At 44.4% G+C, this 13,278-nt stretch overlaps 1 protein-coding gene across 5 annotated transcripts in view; it reads left to right on the forward strand.

Annotated features, from left to right (window-relative positions):
* Positions 1-13,278, forward strand: part of LOC138521037 (omega-hydroxyceramide transacylase-like) — a 224,377-nt gene that overhangs the window by 58,808 nt on the left and 152,291 nt on the right. The gene's annotated exons all lie outside the window — the stretch shown is intronic.

Here is a 13,278-nt window from a genome sequence, read left to right on the forward strand (position 1 = left end):
AAATCAATTCTCCCTTTTGTTTCATCCTCAGTCACCATTAAACAATCATGGGGTGGTGATTCATTCTCACCCGCTTATTCATTGGGAGGGGGAATTAACTCTGCAGGATTCAAAGCGCAACACCTCCGAATTTGAATATGTGGTGCAAACAGGACAATTTCATATCTAGTCAATCTAGCTGATGTGAAATTTTGCGTTCTGTTTAAAAGAACCTCTACCGTGTGAGGCACCATCAAAGTTAAGGTGTGACCCAAAACCTTTCCCTCAGTTTGTTTTACTGACGCAGCAGCCGCGCCGATAGCTCATAAACAACATGGCAAAGCGCATGCTACAGAGTCCAGCGCGGAAGAAAAATAACCGCATGGTCTATTTCTTCCACCTTGTTCCTGGGTCAATACAGCCAACGCGCAACTGTCATTCTCATGCACAAACAATTTCCAAAATCCTTTTCATAATTTGTTGTGCCCACAACTGGAGCTGAGCACAAAGCGGTTTTGAGCACATCAAATGCATTCTGACATTCTTCACTCCATGGTAAAGGCAAAGCAACATCCTTTTTTGTCAATGCCACCATTGGTTTAACAATCGTAGCAAAATTTGGTATCCACTGCCAGCAATATGAAGCCATGCTTATTATGGCTCTGACTCCTTCTGTGTCTTTGGAATAGGCATACCAGAGATACTCTCTATCCTTTCTGGTGTCAGTCTTCTTCCCTCTTTCGAGTATGTAGCCCAAATAGGCCACCTCCTTTCGACAATACTGGAATTTTTTCAATGAAGTTTCATGTCCATGCAATGCTAAATGTGTCAGCAACATGGCCGTACCCTCTTTGCAAATATCTTCTGAGTCAGCAGCAAGCAACAAGTCATCAATGTACTGCAATAGTACACAACCCGTTGGTAGCTCTAGCATATCTAGTTGTTCTTCGAATGCTCTGCTATAGATACTTGGGCTCTCAATGTAACCTTGTGGAATTCATGTGAATGTGAAAGAACACCCTCCTAGTGTGAAAGATAATAGATATCTGCTATCCGGGTGTACTGGAATGCTAAAAAATGCATTCTTAAGATCGACTACACTAAAATATGAAGCCGAAGCTGGAATCATTGTCAAAATGGTAGTGACATCTGGGACCATAGAAATTGGGGATCCACTACTTTGTTCAGCGCGCGTAAATCAATTATGAAAATATATGGTATCTCACTACTTCCTTTTTTATAAACTGGGAGAATCGGACTATTGCAGGTGCTACCACTTATTTCTTCAATCACATTTCTTTTAATCAGATCTGAAACAATGCATTTCAATGCTTTCTCACCTTCCACCTAAATTTTATACTGCGGGATACGTGGCAATGTGACTCCCTCTTTCAAAACAACTTTCACCGGCTCTATTTTCAAACACCCAACATCATTATCATTCATTGCCCATATGCAAGTCTGTACCCTACTCAACTCTGCTGGCAAGAATTGGGACACTGGCATTTTCTGTTGAGAAATCGTCAAAAACACTCCATCAGGAGAACAATGAATAACCGCACTCAATTTTTTCAACAAATCTAAACCCAATAGATTCTCGCCACAATCTTGTGTCAAAAGTAACGGGCAAGACTCTGTGAATGGACCTAGTGTTATAGGCACTGACTGTGACACAGAGCTAATTAATGGGGTGCCTGCGGACCCTACTGAAACATTCTTTTGCCCTGCCAGTGGTATCTCAGGAACCAAGTGATGGTCTATTGAGCAGTTCTGTGCACCTGTGCCCACTAAAAAGGCGTGCTCTCTGTTCCCAACTTTCATTTCTACGTAGGGTCCTTTCTGATCAACGGGAATAGACACTTGTTCCGACCCCTGTCTTGGGCTGTCCTAGCGGAACAATACATCATCTGATGTAAAGTCACCAGAATAGTATGCATTTGATTATCAAAAACATTTCCATCTCCTGCTCCATTCTGATGATTTTGATTCTGGCTCTGATTCTGGTTGTTGTTTCCTTGGTTATTCTGATTTTGTGGCATACTACTGTTTCTATTTTGCCCCTGTGTTCCTGGGCGACCTCTGTTCTGTCTTCTCGGGGCATTCCCATTTCTATTCTGCAAATGTGGGCACTGTGCTCGCCAGTGACCTTCTTCTTTACAATATGCACATTGATTTAGCCCAATTGGCCCTCCGTGCATGTTGGAATAATTCCCTCTCCCTTGTGCATTTCCTCTGCCCCTATTATTATTCACTACTTGCTGTAGTAACACTCTTGTTTTTAGATTCACTCTCACCTCTTTGTCTTTCTCTGAATTTACTCTATTTTCATAGTATTGTGCCATGTGCAACACTTCACTTTGTGATTTTGCTTGCCACACACTTTCAGATGTCATAATCAAATTTTTGATCTTTGGTAACAACCCTCTCACATATTTGTCATCAAATAGTCTTTTCCCTGGTTCACTGCGTAAGACCTGGCCGCTAAAATGTGAAAACACTTCTTCAAATCTATTAAAATAGTCAGTTGCCAACTCATCTTTGCCTTGCATGCATGCAGCTAGTTTGTCCCATATAATTCTTCTCTCTTGTACTATGACCTTTAATTTCTGTACTAGTCGTGCCGGTAATGCTAACATATTTGACAATGGTTTTTCACCTGCTGATCTGTCTGTATTTTCTTTGATTACATTTTACCAAGTTGCACCCAAACTTTCATGAACATCTACATTCCTAATTTGCTTCCATATGTCTGTTGGGAGAATTACAGGGAATAATAGGTCAATATCGCAAATATTAAAAATGGACGGTTTCAAATAGGATTCAATTTCTTTATAGAATCCCACCGGATTCTTTCTTATATCAGGGATCGTTTGTTTTATATTATTCACCTCTTGTCTAGAGAAAGGGACATGTACATATTGTGCTGTGTAATGTGCTTCTGTTACGTGCGCTGGTTGTCCATTTACACTAGGGATTTCTGTTTTCGGCACAAAAGTGGGAGGGACTTCTCTCATTGGAAATATAGCACTGGCTTTCTCTTCTATTAAGCACTATAGCTAGATCAAGGGATAGAGCAGTCTTTCCAGTTTCGGATATTCACGCTCTCTTGTATATACTGTCATTAGTTCAGAGGGATAGCAGACATTCCTCTCAACATATTTATCTTGCAAGTATTCAACCATTACTTGCAATGCTTTCCTTTGCATCTCTATTGTATACAGTTCAAACGTTTCATACACCTCCAATATAGGAATACTAGCATCCATAATCCATCTAAGTGCTTCTCGCGTACATATTTTCATTTCTTCACTAATTGGTTTTAATGGCGGGCAAAATCGCCGCTGTACATATGTTGCCGACCCTTGTCTCCCTCTCTTCACCTCCTTGTACCGAAACCCAGGAGCAGAAAACATGTCTGAATATAATTCATCAAGTTCATCTTTAAACTCAAATAGCCTGTCCACGTGCTCCTTCATTTCTGAGTCACTTTCTCTCAATCGTGCAAAGGCATTCAAGTCCTGAAACTTCTGCGGCAGCACCATACCAGTTAATTGCTTCCATCTTTCCATAAGATATTCTCCCATGCATTCCAACAATAGCTGTTTTTCGCTGAGTTTCTTATAATCATACATTTAACTCAGCATCGATCCCTCATCATTTCCTTCAATGTACATTTCTGCCTCTTCTTTCAGCTCCCTTTCTCTCCCTGCTGACCGCACTACAGGTTATTCTAGCGTTCCCTCTCTGTGCAGGCCTCGCCTCTCCAGCGCTGCCTTCTCTGATAGCTGCGGATTCAAGCACAGTAGATGGATGGGGGAGTGGGATCATGTGTTAAGGAGGGGCTGGTGCAGATGGAACAACTGGAAGGGTGGGTGGCACCCTGGGCTCCGGTTGAGCAATGGTTACTGATGCAATTGTGTCAATCTTACTTTTGGGGCGTTCTTGCCTTTTTTAATTTAAAATCTTACTGATTAGTTCATCTGATGCATGCAACTCTAGTTGAGGATATATTTTTTCTATGCCTAATTGAAGGCTCCTACCTGCCCTTCTGATATCCTCATCCCACTGTTTTTCTTCCTGTTCTAGTACTCTATCTGCATTAGATTTGTGCCTACGCGCATGTTTTTCTCTACTTCTTAAGCAGAGGTTAGCTTCTTTCCTCCAGTCTCTAATGACGTCAAATGTCGCAGGGTGTGCTTTCTTGCACAGCAATACTGATTCCAGATGCTCTGTTCGCGGCATCTCAAAACTACCATCTTTCGGCCATTGCAAATCTTCTACGTGTCTGGTTTGCCTATGCCAAATTTCGCAAAACATTATTGCCCCTATTCCATACTTCACATACACCTCAAATGCTGGCGTTCCCACCGGTGGCGCAGCCTGGCCAGTTTCCAAAGATTGTCTACTGCAGTGGAAAAACCCTACTAGACAGGAAGAGAATTTCCCAGGCATGTTTGATCTTATTCATACCTTAACTCTGGGCGTTTGATCTTGCAAGAGCAACTCTTAACCAATATCAGGGCTGTTCAAGAATCGGGGCATGACTCACCTGATCAATCAACTAGTCTCTCAAGACGCAATTCGACCATATACAGACGCAACCAAGGATCGTCGTGACTGCGTATCTGGCTCAATCTGCCTCGTTTCGGGACCCTCGCCTTCTCGCTCTCTGGGCGGGCGCGTCGATCAGGGACCGGCTGTGTACAGATCTGCAAAGGAGTCTCATCACTTTCACATTGCGCCCCGAACACCTCTCGATCCCGGCTCGATGGCCTTGTCCTCGATTCGTTTTTTTTCGCCTTCTTCAAATTTCAACGTAGACGATAGAGCAAATGGGGGAGGGTCCCTATTCGGGTGCCATTTTTTTGACGGGCCCTGAAGACCCTCACGTATGGAAACAAGGCACAATCACCATACACAAACTGATACGCCAGACACGAGGTTCAATTCCCAAAATCTAGGGTTTATTGCAAAGCAAATAGTCTCAGTTGGCCGACTGGATCTCACGTCTCGCAACGTGTGTCACCCAGACCTCGTGAGACGCAAGAGAGCGAGCATTCTACAACAGAGACATACATACAAAAAGACCATTGTATTATCAGTTTCTGACACATCAAAACCGCCCATAATGTATCTTCTTGAGCAAGGGTTTGGCGATTGACAATTGTGACGAGTATGACACCTTCTAAGACATTAATTTAGCAACAGTTGCAATCTGCAAAGGCGCAGACTGTCATGACCGCAGCCTCCAAGGAGTCAGGTTTAGCCCAACTGCCTCGGAAGCCGGGTCACAACTTCATTTCCAGGCACCCATCGGCTCCCATAGGCGCCAGGCTCATAAGGGGACCCAGTCCCGGCACAGGACGTGCCGGGCTCATGATGCAAGGAATGGTGCTTGGGTGGACCTACCTGCTGCAGACCATGCTGCTCACTCACCTGCAGGATGAAATCCTCATCCATCCATGGCTGGAACTACTTTACCTTCTGGGTGTGGCCAGCACCACTCCCTGGGACTGGATACTGGAACTATTCTGGAAGCTGGGACTTCTTTCCTGGGCGAGGCTGCTGTGGAAGGAGACACCTAAGCACTCCAGTAGGCTATTTAAACCACACCCGATCAGAGCAACGTGCTTCGCGTTATTCTGCAATAGCAGCAGGACGCTCACCGTGTCAGCTCCAGAGGATCTGCAACTTCTGCATCTAGGGAAGAGAAATCCGTAATCTTACCTTCTGTAATACCATCTTTGTCTTCTGCAGCATCTGAGAAGGAAAAAGAACACCAGGTTAGCACGAGATAAAACCAGCGCAGCACTTACCCAATCCATCGGTGCATCTCAAGCCACGGGCTGCAGCTCTCCATTTTTCAGCACCCTGTGGAAGCAAGGACATTGGTTAGTAACCTTCGTGAAACTTTTCCTACCTGCGCTGCATTCTTCTTGCCTCCGCCGACGCTGCTACTCGCATCTGCAAAACAAAAGGACATCATTAAGAAATACAAAACTCCATCCATACGCACGTGTTTTGGGCAGCTCTCATCTTTCTCACTCCTCGGCGCATTCCTCGACATCTATTTTTCTACCCAGCTGCTTCTGCAACCTATAAAAGGAAAAGAGACATTAAGAAGTGCTTTAAACTTCGAATTGACAATTTTACTTACTTGCCTGCAATACCTTCGCATTTCCATCGCTCTCCATTCAAGCAACCGCCGTTCGTGCTGCTAACGACGGCCTAGTTCCAAATCTTCATCCTCTGCAACCAAGAGGCTGGACAATTAACCAGTGAAGTAACTGGCTTCGGCGCCCCTGCACAGACGCAGGATGGAGAGCTCCGCTTTCACCTATATAAGGTGAGCACATTTAGCCTACGAACTACGTGGGGATTACCAGGAAGGGGAGTCAGCTTGCCTGCCAGGCTTATATATCCTATTAACCCCTTGCTCTCACAATTGCAGACACCTCACCCTTCAGATCAAGATCTCAGTGAGGAGAGGGCCTTTCCAGGGTGGCATTCGAGGCCTGCGCGTGACCCTAGAAGACTCCGAGAACCCCCAGCCCAGACCTGCGCCTCCGAGGGATTCAGGTGAGCGTTACACAGACATTATTCTTTGTTACAGAGATCATAATGCTCTTGTTCAGTGAGCGTACTGTGTTCGTAGGAGAGACACATTCCAAGACCTGCTATCTTCTAGTTTCTATTTGTGAGCTAGAGGTCAGCTCGATCTAAAGGGGCCCAGTAAGGGGGCTGGGAAAGAGAGTATAATTCATGCCTCTAACTGTCTATTTCTATAGTTTCTGCGGTCTCAGCGAGACCAGCTGGCCCCTGGCTTAGTGATTAAATGCCTCTCTGCTAGCCTTCAAGGACTCGTGAGGGAGGAAAACAATGTATTTCTGTCTCGGCCGGTCACTCATATGTAACTTGTGGCCTTGCTCTGTGCTGGAGCAGAACGTGATGTTCATTTTTGCAAAGCGTTTGAACAGAAAAGCAAGAGAAAGCAAAATGGCAAAATGGCGGATTCTGGGTCATTAAAATGGACGCTCTATGGTTATGCAGACAAGTCTGTTCTGGTGGTGCTGGGCATATGATGCGGTTGGTTTTCGGCCAACATAACAAACCGTCTATGGTATGGCAGGGTGTTTTTCTAGACTAACACTTACACTTCAGATCTTTTTCTCTGCCTTAATTTGGAGTGCTTGCATCTCACAGAGATGCCTTTAGCTTTAAATGTGGCTACTCCAGCTGTGCTTTTTTCTTCTACACCCAACTTTACACATACTCACTGTTCTTCTGTGGGAAGCGGGGAGGATGTTAGAACTGACACTCTATGTAATTTTTCATGGTCTTTCCTTTCTACTCCCGCAGGTCTTCTTAATTTTTCCTCCCTTCCGAATACTGTTTTTCTTCAGTCTCCAAACTTTGTTCTCTTGATTTTCTATTCATCTGCCAGATTACTGGTAAAATAGCTCAGTGAGTTGAGCAGCCGCTGCTGAGATCTGTGGATGATCTGAGGTCGCAAGTTTATATTCCGACAAGGCCACCTTAGTCTTTCATCCTTCTGAGGTCATTAAATGAGTACATTTTTTGGTTGGGTAATAATAATTGTATATACAATGATTCTATATACAGCACTTTAGCAAAAGCACTACATAAAATAAAAGTATTATTTTCCTCCAGGCCCTGTACCTTGGACATGAAGTTGGTGGAGGGTGGATACAGCCTGTGAGGACCTAGGCTCCCTTCTTCCTTTACTTCTTCCTCCTGAATCCCCTATTTGCTTGGTAGGGGACTTTAATCCTTATATTGCTACTATTTAAGCTTCTTTTCAAAGGTCTTGATTCCTATTATTTTAATCAAATGGCTATGCCCTTACATTGTTGTGTTTACTGTCATTTGCTGTACCCGTGCAAAAGCACATAATGCAAACATTGAAACTACAGTCTGTCCAACTAGAGTAACCACAGAATATAAGTAGTGCGATGGATACCACCAAGTCTACCTGAGCATCCACCAAACCGATGATTCAGACCGGAGGTCGAAGTGAGCAGGAACTAAAGGGTATGACGTTCCTCTACTTTTGGGGAAAATGTACCATTGCTCCCTCCCTTTTTGCCACTGTGGGCAACGTTCCTGGATTGCAACTTAAGTACACGTTATTTCTCACTTCCCCTCCTGTCTGGGGATTTCAACCTGAGCCCCGCTGTGAATGCTCTAGTGCCGCAGCTTGCTGAGCTATCTTGCAGACGCTAGTTTGTATTTGTTTATTTCAATAGCCTGCTCGGGACAAGAACTGCCCCATAGCCAGGCCCCCCAGTGATCCGCGTTTGTCGAAAGGTTAATAAGAAATTGCTGTAGGCACAGATTTGGGCAAGTGATGGGTGCTGGAGGGAGCTTGGGAGCGATGGATATGAGGGGTTTGGGGCGGCGGCGGAGTACATGTTTTTGTACACTTTGAATGAGAGGATAAGTCAAACAAAATATAGGAGTGTGCAGCTTGACAATATCTACTTAAACTATTTCCACCTCTGGACATATGAAAAATGTCCTCCCAGGCAAACGCACTAGTTCAAGCCAGTCCAAACCTCATATCCAACAGCCTTTCATTTGCTGGACGGGCCCTACTGGTAAGCAGAATACCGGACCATTTTGCTCCCTAAACACATGCCCCATTTCAGAACCCAATAAATAGAAACTAAAAATACTGCCAACGAAAATATGGGAAACCACTGTTCCTTCCCATTGGTGCCTGCCCTCTAATTCCATCCACAGTGACAAGGATATGTTCGAGTTAGCGGCACCTACAGAGCAGTTCCACACGAGGGCGCTCTAACATTATTACTGCTTGATATCAAGAGGAACTTTAAACTCAAATTCATCTTTTTTTTTTTCAACAAAGATATTTTATTGAGATTTTAAACATGGTAGACATCAAACATCAACATTGGCAAATCATAATAAGACACAATTCATTATCTGCATGGCATGGCGCTCAGATTGTTCGGGAGTTGGGGGAGTGGGACTCGCCCACCCACCGGAGATGCGATCCATGCGTGGTAGCAGTCGCAGTCGCTTATCTATGCATACATTTCCACCCAAAGGAATCTATTACATGTATTAACAATAAAGCCGTCGACGCTGGAATTAGCAGACCAGGATGCATCGCACAGTTCGGTTTATGTGTGGTCTGGAATCGGAGCAGGGGGGTTGGTGTGGGGCGAAGGTGGAACACTTTGCCTGGTGGTAGTACTTGAATTCCTAGGTGCAGTGAAGTGTGGTTTGCAAAAAGATCTCTATTTTGGTATTAAAAAAAATATATTTTGATTTACCAAAAAATACCCCATTGATAAAAGGAATTACTTTTTGGCTCCCTAAAAAAATCTATTGACTCCCAACTTTAAAAAAAATAGAAAGTAAAACACACCCACTTCAAAATCTATCTGTAGCCTTGACTGGGACTATACCTATAACGCAAAATATTGCAGAATGCAAAGTGTTTTCATCAAATAAGGCCGGAATGGGTTAACATTTTACACAGGTCCCTGGCTACTTACAAATGACGCGAGGCACAGCGTGCAGAGCGTATTATGAAGGGTGATGGTGAACCTTTCCTGCAAAAGACTGACAGATTATTCGGTAGAAGGTGTTTGAAGAATCTTGCATCACTCCTGTGCCTTCCAGTGTATCATTAGAAACAGCCACCATTGACAGAGCCATCATTCTGCTTAGTTAAAACCCTGTCTGGGCTAGGAGCGGAGGGACAGCAGCTGGAGCTGGGCGCCTGCATGTCAGCAGAGGGTGGGGAGCATGCAGACACCAGAATGGCAGGTGAGAGGAGAGGAAAGGCAATTGGGAGCTGCTGGGGTGGAAATGGCTTCTTGTTGGACAACAGTCATGTAGGCGTAGTTAAGCCATACAACTTTAGAAGGGGGGCATTACCGGTCAGGTAATGCCCCATGCATAAATTACAAGACTGAGCACAGTTCTTTTGCACAAAAAAACCTGTGCACAGGTATGGATGTTGGCTTTGTGTGTGAGTCCATGTGTGCTGTTGTGTGAGTCAGGTTGTGTGTATGGATGTTATCTTTTATTTGCATAATTGATTAACTACACTTGTCTGCACGTTTTATTATCTGTCTGTTGGTCTCAGAAGGTTTTCTATCTGGCCATTCTTTGATCTTTTTGGGATACACCCTGCAACGCTCCATATTTCCCTGTTTTCCCTGCAGAGAGGATGAGGTATGACTATGGAAACCTCTCTCCTAACTAGACACAAACTAGGGATATGGAGAATCAGTATTCACTGAATCTTTGACATTGCATCATATTAGAAACTCACCATATAGTTTCTGACCTCGGTTTCGAGGTTTATATGGTATTTTAGAACAGAATACATTTCAGAGCTTTGAAACAGATCTTGCTCTGTGCTAGAATTTCCAGGCATGCTGTACTTCCTCTGAACATACGCACTTACAGAAAATATATGTCCAGTGCTTAAAGTGGGCTGGGGCCTGCCGGGGCCGGGCCCCGGCAGTCTCCCAAAAGTGGGACTGAGCCAGGGCACTGCCAGGGCCCCCCGTCCTACCGCAACATTGGCGGGATGCATTATCCCGTCGCGGCCGCAGCCGCGACAGGATGATGCGCCTGCAATGAAGTCAGGCAAGCTGACAGAAGTGGCAGCCAGCCACAGTGACGCTGTGACTGGCTGCCACTTCCGCCAGTCATAGTAACTGCATCTGGTGACCCCTTGCGCGAGAGGTCACCAGAGGCAGTTACTGACTGTGTCTTTGTTGCCCCAGGTCGCCGAGGCGTCTTTAACCCTCGGCGAACCTGGGGATTCCTCGACATATTTCGAGGTTTATAAAAGATGGCTTTGAAAGTACACATTTCAAGCCATCTTTTATAAAGCTTTGCCGACGGACAATTTTGTCCGTAGTCAAAGCTTTATAAAGATGGCTTGAATTGTGTACTTTCAAAGCCATCTTTTATAAACCTGAAATGTTTAAAAAAGATGGCCTGAAAACTAGGCAAACCGTAGGGTATGCACACAAATATATATAAATGTTATATGTTTGTGTGCGTACCTTACTATGGTTTGTGTACTTTGCAAGCCATCTTTTACAAACGTAGAAATATGTTACATATTTCTATGTTTAGAAAAGATGGCTTGCATAGTACACAAACCAAAGTAAGGTAGGCACACAAATATATTACATTTATATATATTTGTGTGTAAACCCTACGATTTGCGTACTTTTTAGGCCACGCCCCCCACAAGCCACGCCCCCAAATGAGGGCCCCCCCTCGATTTCTTACCCCACTTAAAGCCCTGTATATGTCTGTAGTTATTCAAATATTTGTTAGGAGTTGTTGGTCCTTATATGCTTGTTTGTTTGTTTATTTATTTATAATGCGCGCCAGAACCTGAGGCTATCAGGGCGCAGAGGTTACAAGAAGACTCGCAGCTTAGGTTACACATGGTATAAATGCAAATCAATATCACAAAGAAATACAGTTATGTAATGTAAATACATAATGTCACAGTAGAAGGTAGCACATACAGGAAGAACATGGTACAGACAGTTTGATAATAGCAATCAGAGGGTTGTTACAATACAAGAGTGGAGGAGATAAGGTCTTACTGGTCATAGGCCTTAAGCCAGTTAATGAGGTTCTGTCTAAAGTTCATGTATGGTTGGTCCACTCATAAGGATGTGGGCAAGGAGTTCCAGAGCTGAGCAGCTTTTACAGAAAAAATGCACCCTCCAACTTTGGATAGCTTAAATCTTGGAACAGTAAGGCAATTAGTGTTGGCTGTTCTGGTGGGCCTAGTCGAGGAATTTCTGCAGAATCTCTCACTAAGGTAGCAAGGGGCTGCATTATTCAAGCATTTGTAGGTGAGCGAGGCAGTTTTAAGATGGATTGTGTCGCTCGTGGAAAGCCAGTTGTTTTGTCTTCTGATCTCAGAGATGTGCTCTCTCCTTGCAATGCCCAAGGCAGCTCTGAGGGCATTATTCTGGAGTATTTGAATTCTTCTATTGATGTGCTTATTAGAACCAATGTAGAAAGAGTTACAGTAGTCCAATTGGGACAGGATGAGGGCTCAGGCAAGGATAATGCGGCTGTCTTTAGATAAGAATGCTTTACCTGCTCTGATAAGTTTGCATGTGTATGCAGTGGTAGAGGCCACAGAGTTTACTTGTTTAGTGAATGACAGGGTGGAATCAAGCAACTTTGATAAGATTGCTGTCGATCATAAAGGAGGTGTATTCATAGCCTAATTTTTTGAGGTTAGAGGTGGTGCCCAATATGATAAGTTCAGTTTTGTCATCATTCAGGCATAGGCCGTGGACTGCCATCCATGCCTGGATGATGAGGTAAACCCTATTCACCAAGGCCAAATCCTTGCCGTAATCCACAGAAAGTGGTAGGAGAATCTGGGTATCGTCTGCATAGTTAGTGTAGGTGATACCAAGATGGTCCAGATGATCGAAAAGGGGCTTGGTGAATATATTATACAGGGTGGGTAAGACACACGAGCCCTGGGGCACTCCACAAGTGATGGGGGTAGGGTCTGCAGCTGCAGAAGGAGAGAAGACTCTCATAGTCCTGTTACTTAGGAATGATTCAATCCAGACTATGGCTTCCTTGGAGAAATGCGTGGCTGAGTCCAAGTGGCTTCATAGGACCTTGTGGTCCACAAGGTCGAATGCAGCTGAAAGGTCTAGGCGGAGAAGTAGTGCTGATTTCCCCTTGTCCCTGAGCTCATCAATTTGCGCCTTCAGGTCAATTAGTGCAGTTTCTGTTCCATGTTGTGGGCGGAAACCTGATTGGTGAGCTCCTAGTAGGTGGTTAAGTTCCAAGTACTTCTGAATTTGTAGGTATGCGACCTTGTCTATTATTTTGAGGAGAAATGGCACTGCGTTAATAGGTTGGTAGTTGGTTGGAATAGATGGGTCTAGGGTCTGTTTTTTCAGGAGTGGGAGTACGCACAACTCTTTTAGGTTGCTTGGTATGGTACCCGTGGTGATGGAGGCATTAATAAGCTTTGATATGAAGGGTGCCAGATCCCTCGCCGCGTCCTTAATGAGTTGGGCTGGGCATTGGTCACCCTGACAGTTCGATGGTTTGAGTGACAGTATAACTTTTTCAGTCTCAAGGATCGAGACTTTGGAGAAGCTGAAGCGGGTGGGGTGGTTATGAGTGGAGGCTGGGGTATTATTTGGATGGGTCAAGGTGGATAGAGAGGCTTTTCTTTTTGCGATTTTGTCCTGAAGGGTGGTAACTTTATTAGCTAGTGCATACTGA

Source organism: Ambystoma mexicanum, chromosome 13, assembly GCF_040938575.1.
Source record: "Ambystoma mexicanum isolate Mex_15411 chromosome 13, UKY_AmexF1_1, whole genome shotgun sequence".
NCBI lineage: Eukaryota > Metazoa > Chordata > Amphibia > Caudata > Ambystomatidae > Ambystoma > Ambystoma mexicanum.